Source organism: Meriones unguiculatus (genome assembly GCF_030254825.1).
Source record: "Meriones unguiculatus strain TT.TT164.6M chromosome 13 unlocalized genomic scaffold, Bangor_MerUng_6.1 Chr13_unordered_Scaffold_37, whole genome shotgun sequence".
Lineage (NCBI taxonomy): Eukaryota > Metazoa > Chordata > Mammalia > Rodentia > Muridae > Meriones > Meriones unguiculatus.
The window spans coordinates 4,533,915-4,547,360 of record NW_026843647.1 but is presented as its reverse complement, the minus strand read 5'-3'; the positions used below and the strand labels follow the sequence as shown (position 1 = coordinate 4,547,360).

The following is a 13,446-nucleotide window of genomic DNA, read 5'->3' as shown; positions in this document are numbered from 1 at the left end:
TAAGGACAATCTCTTTGAAACACATCATGATATTCAAGGTCCTTGATCCTAACATTAAAGTTAAATTTTATTTCTTCCATGGTACAGAATTTTACCTTTTAAAATTATATATGACATATATGTAATATATATATATATATATATACATGTATATATATATATATACATATATATACATAGAGAGAGAGACAGAGAGAGAGAGAGAGAGTGCCTGGTTTTTGTGTAATAAGTTGTTACTGCATTTTAACTAATTGACATGTTTCATCGGTCTTCTATGAGGAAGGCAACACATACAAAGTTTGTAGAAATGTAGAAATCAGAATGCAGTCAATAATTATGGTGGCTTATTAAGTTGAACACGTTAGGTTCTTTTTCTAAAGTCCATGACTTCACTCTCCTGGAGTACTTGGCTAGGTTTATAATACCAGACATGTTTTCCATTTTCTTGGTTGAGTTTTAAGTTCCATTGAACAGATGTTAGTTACCACCGAACTGTGAGTGCCGCTATGGAAACCATAGGGATATCTTGCCATGGTAATCACTGCTGTAGTTTATAGGTACAGCTGTGTAACACTGTTGGTTGCTTGCCGACATCATAAGCCCACATAAAAACATCCAGTGCTGTGAAATCTAGGCTGCATGCAGGAGGCTTTCAGGTCAAATCCAAGATGAATTCTCTGAGGCCTGTTTCTGAAGTTCATGTTGGCTTCAAGAAGTGGGGGCTTGCCTTCAAACTCTGGAATAGAACCAAAGGTAACAGCAGCAACCTAAGGGTTTTTCACATGCGTTGGACACTTTTCATGTGAAAGAGAATTTTTCCATGCATGGCACTGGTGCTTTTATTACATAGTAGTCTATGTCCTCTGTGGGGAGCATTGGCGGCCGATGTGTCATAACTTTTTTACAAACTATATGTATGTTTATATAGACACATACACATGTCTTAGAGATGTCTTATTAATGAAATTCTTTCTGCCAGGGAATGGCCTGAACTTTCTCAAGGTCACTATAGCTATGCATTTTTCAGCTTTATTCATCTTTTCAAAAAGGCAACTCTTGGTTTCTCTCTTTAAATTGCATTTTCTTTAAATGCATCATAGATCTACTCTCTTATTATTATTTAGTCCCTAGTGTTTCTTAGTAATTACAAAGGTATTTTTTTTATTTTCTCAAGTGCTCTGTATTATTTACTTCCATAGAGAACATTGTCTCCTATAGCCCAGGCTTCCCTCATGCAATGTAATTACAAATAGTCTTGAATACCAAGACCGGTGTCTGCCTCCTAGTGCTGAGAAGACAGTCCTGAAACTCCTTCCAGGCTGGGCCTTACTGGTCAATGCGAAGATAAATTAGGCCACTGAATGAGACTTCCAAACATTCTGGCCTTTATTGGAGACTTACAAATGAAGAAGAAACTGTGTAAGAAGTGAGATAACTTATCAGTATTGGAGTTTTTGTATTCACAGCACTGAAAAGGATGGGCAAGAAGAGGGAGGAAGCTTTCATGCTTTGACAGTAGTTGACATTAACAATATGAAGTGAGGTAGTCAATCATAGATGATCAGTAAATGTCCTGATTAGACATTTGTGTGTTCTAGAGCACAGGCATTCAAGAATCAGAATAAAAAAATAACCTTCTGAAGAGGAAGACATGACTGCTCTAAATTGTGTATCACCTGGGTTTTTTGTTGTTGTTGTTTTGGTTGTTCGTTTGTTTGTTTTTGCTTTTCTCCCAGAGTTGTCTGATAACTACCAGGTGAAAAGTAGCTGCAGTTTCACTGACCCCACTGTGAAGTCACACAATAACAATTTCATTTGTTTTCCTAAAATCTCTCTTTAATTGTCAGCATTTTTGGCAGGCTTCCTCCTGTGGACAGATGGTTAACTGCACTGCAAGTTGAATACTGGGCTGTTCAAGCTATCCCACTTGATTTCAGGAGGAGGGGAAGTCCCTGCTCAGTGCTGGAAGACAGAAGGGTAGGCTATTAGACAACAGGCACAATTCTACTGACAAAGAAATCTCCGCAGATCTGGAAATGGTGTGGCCCTTATTCTCCACATATGTACCCAAAGTTCAAGTCATGGAAACAAGGTCCCTGCCGTGAGCATAGCTTCCTCCCTAAGCCAGGCCCTAGTTGCTCTTTGTAATTAGCAAACATGCATTCATTCCTCCTGGGCCAGGAAGCACTATGCTTTGTCTCTTCAGTACACTGTGAGCCTAGGGGAGGTGCCCAGGTCACTCTAGACTCACTGGCCAATCAGAACTTCCAGACCAGGCCTGTAATCAGAGGAAGAGGAAGGTTCTTCCGGGTGCCAGGTTTCAGGTTTTTTTAGGAAGCTGAGCTGGCTGGAATGTTGGGCGTGCTGTAGTCTGAGCTCAGCTGCTGGGTCCTGTGAGGGGATTTCAGGCGAATTCCAAAGAGGCGACATGGTGAGTGTGTGACCGCTGCCCCCAACATGGTGGTGGAGTAGGAGGCTGAGCAGCAGAAGCTGGTGTGGTTTTTCCTTCCTGGGCTGGATGGAATTCTGCAGCCATCAGCTGCTTGTGAGGTCCTTTGTCCTGGCCTTAGGAATGCTGAGCTGTCTTAGTCCCGCATGTTACAAGTGGGATGGACTGTGACCAGACTGCATGTGGCGACCTGGGCACTGTTAAGACTCAAATCCGGGGACAAATGGCTGAGGGGCCTATTTAACAGTTCAGAGCAGAATTAGCTACCATTTTGCCCAGAATCCCCGAGTCCCTACCTGGTTACAGGACATGGCAGGCATACCCTGTGCTGTAGCCAAAGGCTCGGACCCTTAACCCACCTGCCCTTCTTTCTGTTATCTATCCAATTTGGTTACCTGCTCTATTTCATCTATTATTTACTGTCATAGTCTCATGGTTTGGCGTGCTCCTCTCCTCCCTCTCCTCACATGGCTCACAGGTGCCTTTCTCTCTATAATAAACTTTCTTCCCACCATATCTAGGAAGAGTCATGTCACTTAATTTAAATTATTTTATTCACCTTCCATATTCCACTCCTTTCTTTCAAATCCATAGGTCCTTTAGGCTTCAGTTGTTGTTACTGTTTGTGTTGGATTGAGGGGTGCTGCAGGAATTCTCAGCTGTGAGGTAGAGATGACTGCATTGGACAGTGAGAGGGTAATTAAATGTGTACATGCAGGACCCTGTGACGTGTAAAATAAACATGTACCCTGGGAGAGTGGAAACATTTATTAAACTACTACTTTACCAGGCTAAGGCTCTGTCTGCCCCTAGGATGGAAGGGCAGAGCTGAGATTGTTTGTGCTGTCTGAGACACCTGATCTCTCATCCTCCAGTAGAGGATCTGCCAGAGTCCTGAGGCCCAAATGCCTGGTCTAAGCTAATGATGGACTCTGGGAAAACTTCACAACCTGGAAGGAGGAACAGTATAAATTACCTTGCAGAGTCTTTCCAAGATTCATCTCTGGTTCTTCTGTAGTGATGAATATGCAGGACCAGCAGCTATGCCATGGATATCATGGGGTTCGTTGTTGCCAGTCCCGGAAAAGCTGGTCTGCTGAGCTAGGAGAGTCCCATGTGTTAGAGGTGGGATGGACTTTGAGCCAGACTGGATGTTGTGACCTGGGCAGAGGTCCTTGCCCTGTCAGCCTTTCTGAGTGTGGATTCCCTGGAGAGGAGGAGACTCTGCAGCTCTGGCCTCTAAAAGGGACTTTCATTGTCCTGTTTTTGTTGTCCTTGAGGCTTAGTATTGTCTTCTGTGTGTCTTTCTGGGTCTGTGTTATTTCACTCAGGAAGATCTTGTTGCACCCATTTGCCTGCAGATTTCATGATTTTCTTCTTTTTAATGACTGGGTAATATTCTTCTGTGTAAATATATCAGTTTCTTTCCCATTCTTCGGTTGAGAGGCATATAGGTTATTTCCAGTTTCTGGTTACTAGAAATGAAGCTGCTATGAACATCGTTGAGGAAATGTCCTTGTTGTATGTTGGAACATCTTTCATATGTATCCCCTGGAGTGGTATAGCTGGATCTTTAGGTATGTCTTTTCCCAGTTTTCTGAGAAAGTGCCAGATGGATTTCCAAAGTGGTTGTAAAAGTTTGCTCCCCTGCCAGCAATGGAGGACTGTTCCCCTTTCTGCACATCCTTGCCAGCATGTTTTGTCACTTCAGGTTTTGATCTTAGTTATTCTGACAGGTGTAAGATGGAGTCTCAAAGCTAATTTTGATTTGCATTTCCCTGATGAGTAAGGATGTTGAGCATTTCTTTAAGTGCTTATGCACCATTCACAAATTCTCTGCTGAGAGTTTTCTATCCCTGTGTCCCATTATTAATAGGATTATTTGGTTTGTTGGTGTTTAATTTCTTGAAATCTTTAATATAATTCTGGAAATTAGCCCTTTGTCAGACGTAGGATTGGTGAAGACCTTTTCTCAATCTGTAGATGGCCATCTCCTGGTAATAATAGTGCCCCATTGCTTTACAAAAGCTTTTGAGATTCAAGATGTTCCATTTATTACTTGTAGATCTTAGAGTCTGCACTGCAGGTGTTCTGTTAGGGAAGTTGTTTCTTGGACCAGTAAGTTCAAGGGTTTTACCACTTTCTACTCTGGCAGATTTTGGGAATCTGGCTTTATGTTTAAGTTGTTGATCCACTTGGTCCTGAGTTTTGTGCAGGGTGAGGAATATGGATCTCTTTGCATCTTTCTTCATGTGGACATGTATTTGGAGCAGCACTATTTGTTGAAGAAGCTGTCTTTTTCCATTGTATGGTTTTGGCTCCTTTGTTCAAAAGTAATTGTGCACAGGGGTGTGGGTTTATTTCTGGATCTTTGATTTGTTTCCATTGATCACCCAGCCTACTTCTATGCCAGTACCATGCAGTTTTTATTACTATTACTTTTAGTATATCTTGAAGTTAGGTATGGAGATACCTCCAGTAGTTCATCTCCAGACTTTGGAACAGTCTTACGTCTGATGAAATATATCCAGGAGAACCCAAATGGGTTCTGGCTTTCAGATGTAGCCTCACAGTACTGGGAATTTTGATGAAAGGGCACAGGCACAGGTGACCTGAAGGTTGAAGCATGGGATTTTTTTTTGGTAGCAAAAGTATTACCTTGGAATGAAATAAGCAGGAAAGCACAATTTAAGCTATGGAAAGAACACAAAATGTGACATGAGGTTGTTGTTTTTTTTTCAACTAGGAATTATATTTGATATTACTGAGAGCAAAACTGTAAGCTTTCCTTTTTGAAATACCTACCTTATTCTTGGTTCTTAAATACCTCTACCTCCCTTCCACTCACTATCCCTAGTTAGGAGAGAAAACAGTTAGTACAGAGAAGGAATGCAGATCTCCAGCTACTTAATGCTGATTAGGGTCATTGGGTTCTTTAGTGTCTCAGTTGTGTGGATTCCAGAAGCCCACTGAAACAGCAAACAAGAAATCGCACTGTTTGTTTAAATCTTTTTAATTTGGGTTTATTGGAAGAGTACCAGTGCTCCTAGCCTGAGCCATCTCTTCAGCACTTTATTTGGATTCTTAAACCTATACCTCCCTTAAAACACTTATTCCTTCCAAAACCCCCCATAGGTAAAGGAGAGAGACTGCTATAGGGGAAAGACATATAGGTCTCTTTAACTGCTTCCAATGGATTAGGCTGGTCAGAATCTTTGGGACAATACCTCTTAGTCACCAGGATATCCAGTAGCCCACAAACCAGTAATGACATACACAGTAGCAGTGTGGGTGAACAGCATCAGGAAGAGCAGCAGCTTCTTTCTTCTTCAAAGACCCCAGGCCCTCTCATGGCTCTGCATGTGTACCCTCTCCAGAAGACTCAGAACTAAACTATGTGCAGGTGGTAATACCGCAGACCTGCTAGAGCACGAGACAATCATAAGTAACAGCTGTAGACGAACTGAAGCAGCCTCATTCTCCACACCTGGTGTTAAAGAAAAACACATTCACATAACATGAGTGGGATTTTAAAGAAACAAAAATTTTAATACCATTGCTGATTCTATTATTTTGGATATTTCTTCTCTGTCTTTTATTTAGTTTAGGTAAGGGTTTATCTATCATGTTTGGTTTTTCGCAAGGAACCAACCCTTTGTTTCATCGTTTTTTATCTTCTCTTTCTATTTTATTTTTATAGGTGCAATTGCTCTTTGTTGTGTGGGAGTTTTGTTCTTGGGGCTCTGTTAGGGCTCTCAAGTTTCAGAAAGTGTGTTGGCGGAGTGTTACTTTTTTAATGACCTGCTTGGCTAGTGTGTTCATTGTGTTAGGCTTGCTGGGATGGTATGGAGTGTATGGTGTCATATGTGTTCTGTTGGAACACTAGGCAAGATCCTGAGAATTGGGTGTGCTCTAAAAAAGATAGTGGAGAAGATCGCTGGTACACTGCCTTGGTCTCTATGCAAGCATGGCCTATGGTTTACCTGAAGACTTGGGAGTGGGATCCCGGAAGCAGAACAGAGAGTGAGAGTGTGTAATCCACGGGAGACTTGGACACAGGAAAGGGGAGCTGCCACTGCTGTTCTTTTGGAGTGCTAGGGGCATTGAGAATTGAGTCTTCAATAACAGAGAGTGGAAAAGGTCCACAGAATCAAGTAGGAGAATACCATTGAACATTTATTTCTTCTTTGTGTGCTTCTTTGGAGGAAGGTATAAAAGGTTTTCTAGGAGGAAATTGTCTAGATTCCTTACTGGAAATTAGATTTGAGTGTCTATGATCTCAAACCAATTCCTTTTGTTTCTGTCTACTGTCTTATGATTGAAACTGATCATTCTGTTTCCTTCAGTGCTCACACGGTCTTAATTGTTATCCAGTCTTACTCTAAATCACAAGAAAGAGTCAAGGAAATTGCTATTCATTGCTAACCTATTTTGGTATCGTGAGGTTTTTACATTTTTAATTTTATTGTTTTTGAAGACCAAGTTTTTTTGTGTTGATTTGGCTGTCCTAGATGTAGGAATGCAATCTATCCCAGCCTCAAACTTAGAAGTCCACCTCATATTGGCTCCAGAGGGCTAGGATTCAATGTGGCCCAATATGCCTGGCAGTTTTTCTTTTGCTATGTTGGCTGATGTGGTATGCAGCTTTTTGTACATGTCAAGAATATGATACCATCCTGATTGATCTTCATCCATATCCACTCTTGAATTCTTTATTTTTATTTTTATTTTATTTATTTAGTTTTTTATTAATATTTTTTTGTTTTTTAATAATTTTATACATTCACTTGTATCCCAGCTGCATCCCACTACCTCTTTCCCTCCCAATCCTCCCCTCTCTCCCTCAACTTCTCCCTTCCCCCTTCTGAGTCCACTGAATTCTTATATTTGGCAGAGAGTATATTCTGTTTCTCAGGATGTCTTGTATTCATAACATTAATACTGACTGAGATTTGTGAGTCATTGGATTGCAGGTGTGTCTCGTTCTTCCTGTCTCATGTATTTGTTTTGTTTTAACTGAGTGAATATGAGTAGTATTTTGTCTGTATGTGTTACTATGCACCTCATATGTACATGATCCTAACAATAGTCAGCAGCTGGCCTCAGAACTTCAAAATTTGGAATAATGGGTAGTTGTGAGCCTCCATATAAGCACTGGCAATTGAGCCCAGTTGTTGGTAAGACAAACAAGAGCTTTTCATTGCTGATCCACCTCAACTGCCTTATGTTGCTCATTTATGACCAACTATTCCAGGACTAATGTTTTCATCCATCCATTTGTACCTGTTTGAACAAGCATTCCCTTTTAGTAAGCTCTCATTAATATTACAGTTTAACCTCGGACACTTCAGGTTTATGGAAGATAGATACAGAAATATATTGAATAAATAATTCTTTGTAGGAACTTCAGATATATCACAGAGTTTGCAGTATTTTTTTATTTGAATGATTTTTTGTGGTGGATTCAGGTCTTAAATGTACCTCTGCATGTCATGAAACTTGTTTCAGAGACTAGGCTGGCCTTTGACTCAATGAGATACACATACCTCTGCCTCTTGAATGCTGGAATTAAAGTTATGAACCAGTACTTCCTGTTTGCCCCTGTTTTTAGGTAGTAATTTTGCATGCAATGTCTGTGATCTGTGTTCCGTAGTTTTCATCTATTTGCATGTCTTGCTTTCTTTACGTTTGTTAATTTCCATTTCGCTTGAAAGGCTGAATTCTATTCAAAGGTTGCTGAAATGAGGTGAACCTCCTCATTTAGTTTCCTTCTGAAATGACTTGGTGAGTACATCAAAACTTCTGTGTCAGTAGATGTCAGGGAAGCACCAGAATTATATGAATATATTGTCAATGAAGTATACATTTACAATGTTGTCACCATTGTGCTTTCTGTTCTACTCATGTTTGCGATCATTTAGAATTCAATTACCTATGCTGATGTGGATGTGAACTTCACTCGGGAAGAGTGGGCCTTACTGGATCCTACCCAGAAGAGTCTCTACAAAGATGTGATGATAGAGACCTGCAAGCACCTTACAGCTATAGGTAATACAGTGAATTTTCTTTCTCTATTCAGGTAAAGGGGACAACTGTTGTTACTGTTGACTTTTCTTATTGATGTTCTTGTATAAGTTCACTTGGAATGAGGAAGAAAAAATCAGGTATGTTTCTAGGGTTCACTGAATATAGAAACTTAAATTTTGCCTAATTTTTAATCCTCTCTCATTCACTTTCTGGTCCATATTTCAGGCTACAATTGGGAAGAGCATAATACTGAAGAACATTATCGACTATCTACTAGATATGGAAGGTAATTACTCATGGAAGCTTCTCTAAATATGCCTATGAAGAAATTTTTAAAGATCATTTGTTTATTCATTATTTATACATTATTCAACCTGCACACCAGAAGAGGGCACAGGATCTCACGATAGATGGTTATGAGCCACCTTGTGTTTGCTGGGAATTGAACTCAGGACCTCTGTAGGAACAGCCAGTGCTCTTAACGTCTGAGCCAGCTTGCCATCTCAGAGGCGAAAACATTTTACTGTGTCCCAGAAATTTTAAAGAAAACCTACAGTGGAAAATCAAACACCACTTTAAGAGTAGTAAGGAACATTAAATTCCCCCAACCCATGTTCTGCACTGTTAGGTATATTATATTATTTATGTTTGCCAGGCATTTCAATGCAAAAGAAGACAGTGAACCCCTTGCTAAATAGATATTACTGTACAAATGACATTTGCTCAATCTAGAAATTATGATCTCTGAAAATTACTGCCCCTCTGTCTGCCACCCTAGGCCTGGGCAGGGCAGCTTCTAGGTTCCATACACTCTTTCTTTGGCCTAGAAGATTTTCTGTCCTTGAGAATTACTGCTCAATCTGGCTTTTGTCCTGACCTCTAAATTGTTTTGTTTAGTCTCAAACTAACTCCATCAGTCTTTTCTAATCTTCAGCTCTTTTTTATTCTCTGCTTCATTTGATCTTCACCTTAGTTTTCTCTCTCCAACCTGCCTATTACTGCACAGTAAAACTCCCTTCTCTCTCCTGGTAGCACCACTTTTGGGAGATTCATTTCCTCTCTCTTCTCATGAGAGATACATGTATCTTATACAGTCAATTATTTTTCTGAATTTGTCACCTTTCCTGAAACTAAATGAGACAGCATTTTCAAATATGGGTGCTTCCTTCTACCTGCTATTTTTATACCCATAGTTGGGGATTGAAAGCATGTACCAGCATGCCTTATGCCAAGCTTTCCTTTACTGGACATTGCTCTATACCAGGCTGGCATTGAAGTCAGATCTGCTTGCCTCTGTCTCCTGGATTAAAGGCATGTTTGTATTCTAGCCAGATCACATTGACATAGAAGGTATTTGGATGGGGTCTTTTGACAGAGCAGCCATGTTCTAAATTAAAATTCCTCTATAAATGATACATCATTAATCATATGCACATTGCAGATACTCTGTAGATATCCCTATCTGTTGAGCCTCTCTCGCCACTCATATTGTAAACAGCATACTCATAAAATAGGTGATAATTTTGTGTACAAAACCTACTGATGAGCAAATATTCCATAACAAAGGTTTTGTTACTCAAATGCCTGAAGCAAAGTTGTGAAGTTTAATCAGATGGAAATTATGAAGGTCAAGAATACTGTTGTGGAGGAACCATAATAACCATGTCTTTGAAGCACAAAAAGCAAAATTGTGTGTATGTGGAAATGTTTCATTTGTTGTTCTTCTGTTTTTATTTATATTTTAATATTAATTACAGTTTATTCACATTGTATCCCAGCTGTACCCCATTACCTCCCAATTCTCCCTCGCTTTCTCATATCCTCTCAAGCCCCTCTTCAATTCCACTGATATGTGAGTCCCCCTTCCTCTTCAGTCTGACTCTAGCTTTCCAGGTTTCATCAGGACAGGCTACATTGTCCTCATTTGTGGCCTGCCAAGGCTGTTCTGCCTGCAGCAAGGGTTAGTCAAAGAGCTAGTGACTGAGTTCATATCAGAGACAATTCCTGTTCCTATTACTAGGGAATTTCACTTGGACACTGAGCTGCCATGGGCTATATGTGAGCAGGGGTTCTAGGTTATATTCGTGAATTGTCCTTGGTTGGAGTATTAGTCTTAGAAAAGACCCCTGTGCCCAAATATATTGATTCAATTGTTCTCCCTGTGGAGCTCCTATCCTCCCCTTTCAATCTTCCCCTTCATTCATAAAATTCCCTCCACTCTGCAGAGAATTGTTAAAGAGTATTTATTGTCTCTTCAATAGAAGTGATGATGCTGTAGATCTCCATCATTACATCTGTGTAGAGATGCTTTTGGGAAGGATCCAGCAATGCCCATTTTTCCTGGTTGGGTTTTTCCAGATGCATATCATCATAGACTATTGCATTCTAAACTATCCTGTACATGTGTACAATAGAAAACATGATAGTGACAACACTATAAATTTATATTTGTTCGTGTGTTCATTCATCTATTCATGATTAATAACGAATGAATTATGAACTATCACCTTCAGAAAGTCTACTCAAAACAGAGGAGTGTTCAAAATTAAACTAATATACTTAATTAATTGATTTCCAAGCTCAATGGAAATATAGCCAAAGAAATCATACAACAGAAACCTGCTATGATTACTGGCCCTGTGGAAATTGTTTTGTTTATTTTGGTTCCCTTCATAAATGCAGTGTAATTACAACTATAAGAAAATTTATGAGTGCAGTCCCTGTGGTAAAGCTGACTTCTTCTAGGTCTTTTTAAATATGTGAAAAAAGACTTATAGAAAAATGATGCTATCAGTGAGCCATGTAATGAAGTTTCTTACCATCAAAGTTATCTTGTAAGGTACAGAAATCCACAATCAAGGGGAAACTATGACTGTAAAGAAAGCGATAAAAGGTTAAGATGTAACTTCATTTTAAGACTAAACCAAATTGCAAACATAATTTACACTGACATAAAGATTAATCAGTGGCTGGAGAGATGGCTCAGAGGTTAAGAACACTGGCTGTTCTTCCAAGGGTCCTGAGTTCATTTCTCAACCAACCACATCGTGGCTTGGAACCATCTATAATAATATCCTGTGTCCTCATATAACATGCAGGCAGAACACAGTATAAATAATAAGTAAATAAATCGTTTAAAAAAGATTCATCAGAGTAATTAATATGGGAAAGTTTACACATATCTGAATTATCTTTGCAGAAAGAAAAGAATACATATTTATGAGAAACTCTATGAATGTAAACAGTGTGGTAAAGCCTTTTCCCAACCCAGTATTCTCCAACTGCATAAAAGAACACATACTGGAGAGAAATACTACAAATGTAATCAGTGTGGGAAAGCCTTTTCACAACACGGACATCTCCAGAGGCATAAAAGAACACATACTGGAGAAAAACCCTACGAATGTAATCAGTGTGGGAAAGCCTTTTCGCAACACGTACATCTCCAAAAGCATAAAAGAACTCATACTGGAGAGAAACCCTATGAATGTAATCAGTGTGGTAAAGCCTTTTCAGAAACCAGTATTCTCAAACGACATAAAAGAACACATAGTGGAGAGAAACCCTATAAATGTAATCTATGTGTTAAAGCCTTTGCACATTGTAACAGTCTCCAGAGACATAAAAGAACACATACTGGAGAGAAACCCTATGAATGTAATCAGTGTGGGAAAGCCTTTTCAGATACCGGTACTCTGAAACTACATAAAAGAACACATACTGGAGAGAAACCCTATGAATGTAATCAGTGTGGGAAAGCCTTTTCACTAGTCAGTAATCTCCACAGTCATAAAAGAACACATACTGGAGAGAAACCCTACAAATGTAATCACTGTGGTAAAGCCTTTTCCCAATCCGGTAATCTCCATGTGCACAAAAAGACACATACTGGAGAGAAACCCTAGGAATGTAATCAATGTGGTAAAGACTTTTCAAAACCCAGTAGTCTTCAAAGGCATAAAGGAACACACAATGGAGAGATACCCTACGAATGTAATCAATATGGTAAAGCCTTTGCATGTTGTAGTGGTCTCCAGAGGTATGAAAGAATTCAAACTGCAAAGAAATCTTATGAATGTAATCAGTGTGTTAAATGCTTTTCACAACCCAGTTGTCTCAAAGTGCATAAAAGAACACATACTGGAGGGAAGCCATAAAAATGTGATCTGTGGGGGAAAGCCTTTTCACGAAACGGAAATCTCCAAAATAATAAAAGAACACATACTGGAGAGAAACCATGTGAATGTAATCAAGTTGGTAAAGCCTTCACACATTGCAGTGATCTCCAAAGGCATGACAGATTTCATACTGGAGTGAAACCCAATGAATATACTCAATGTTGTAAGGGCTTTGCACATTGCTGTGATCTCGTAAAGGCTATAAGTTTTCATACTGGATTGAAACCCTATGAATATAACCAATATACCCTTTGCGTGTCACATTTTTTCAAAGCGTCGAAAGAAAGTATACGGGAGAGAAAACCTTGTGAATGTTTTTAGTATATCGAAACCTTTCTACATTTCTATAGGCTTCACATTCATGAATGAATCTTATTGAAGTGAAACCCTATGAATGTGTTTAACATGTTAATTCAAGGCTTTGTGTTTTCATGTTTCATAGAGATGTAATGAAGTGGTCTAATCAGTAATCAATTGCAACTCACTGCATAGCTTGATGTGATATGAACATGTATATATGATTGGACGTTCTGTGATTCTGTATGTTCCTCCTACTCATCCATTTGTCATTTCATCTTGAAGTGCTGCATTCTATAGGATATATATACTATAAAGATTCTAGATGATGTAACATCAAGGGTATTTACTTAAAAAGAAAAACTCCTGGTGTGTGCATATGACAGGATTATGTGGTTTTAATCCATATCAGATATGTAAAGAGTGGGAGACAACTTTGTTGCATATCATTTGGCCATCTTAATATGAGGATTTGAGGTCTGATTTCCAGCTTTG

The 13,446-nt window shown here is 39.3% G+C and overlaps 1 pseudogene; it reads left to right on the top strand.

Annotated features, from left to right (window-relative positions):
- Positions 1 to 12,975, top strand: part of LOC132650954 (zinc finger protein 431-like) — a 33,252-nt pseudogene extending 20,277 nt beyond the window's left edge.
- Positions 12,976 to 13,446: the final 471 nt, after the last annotated feature.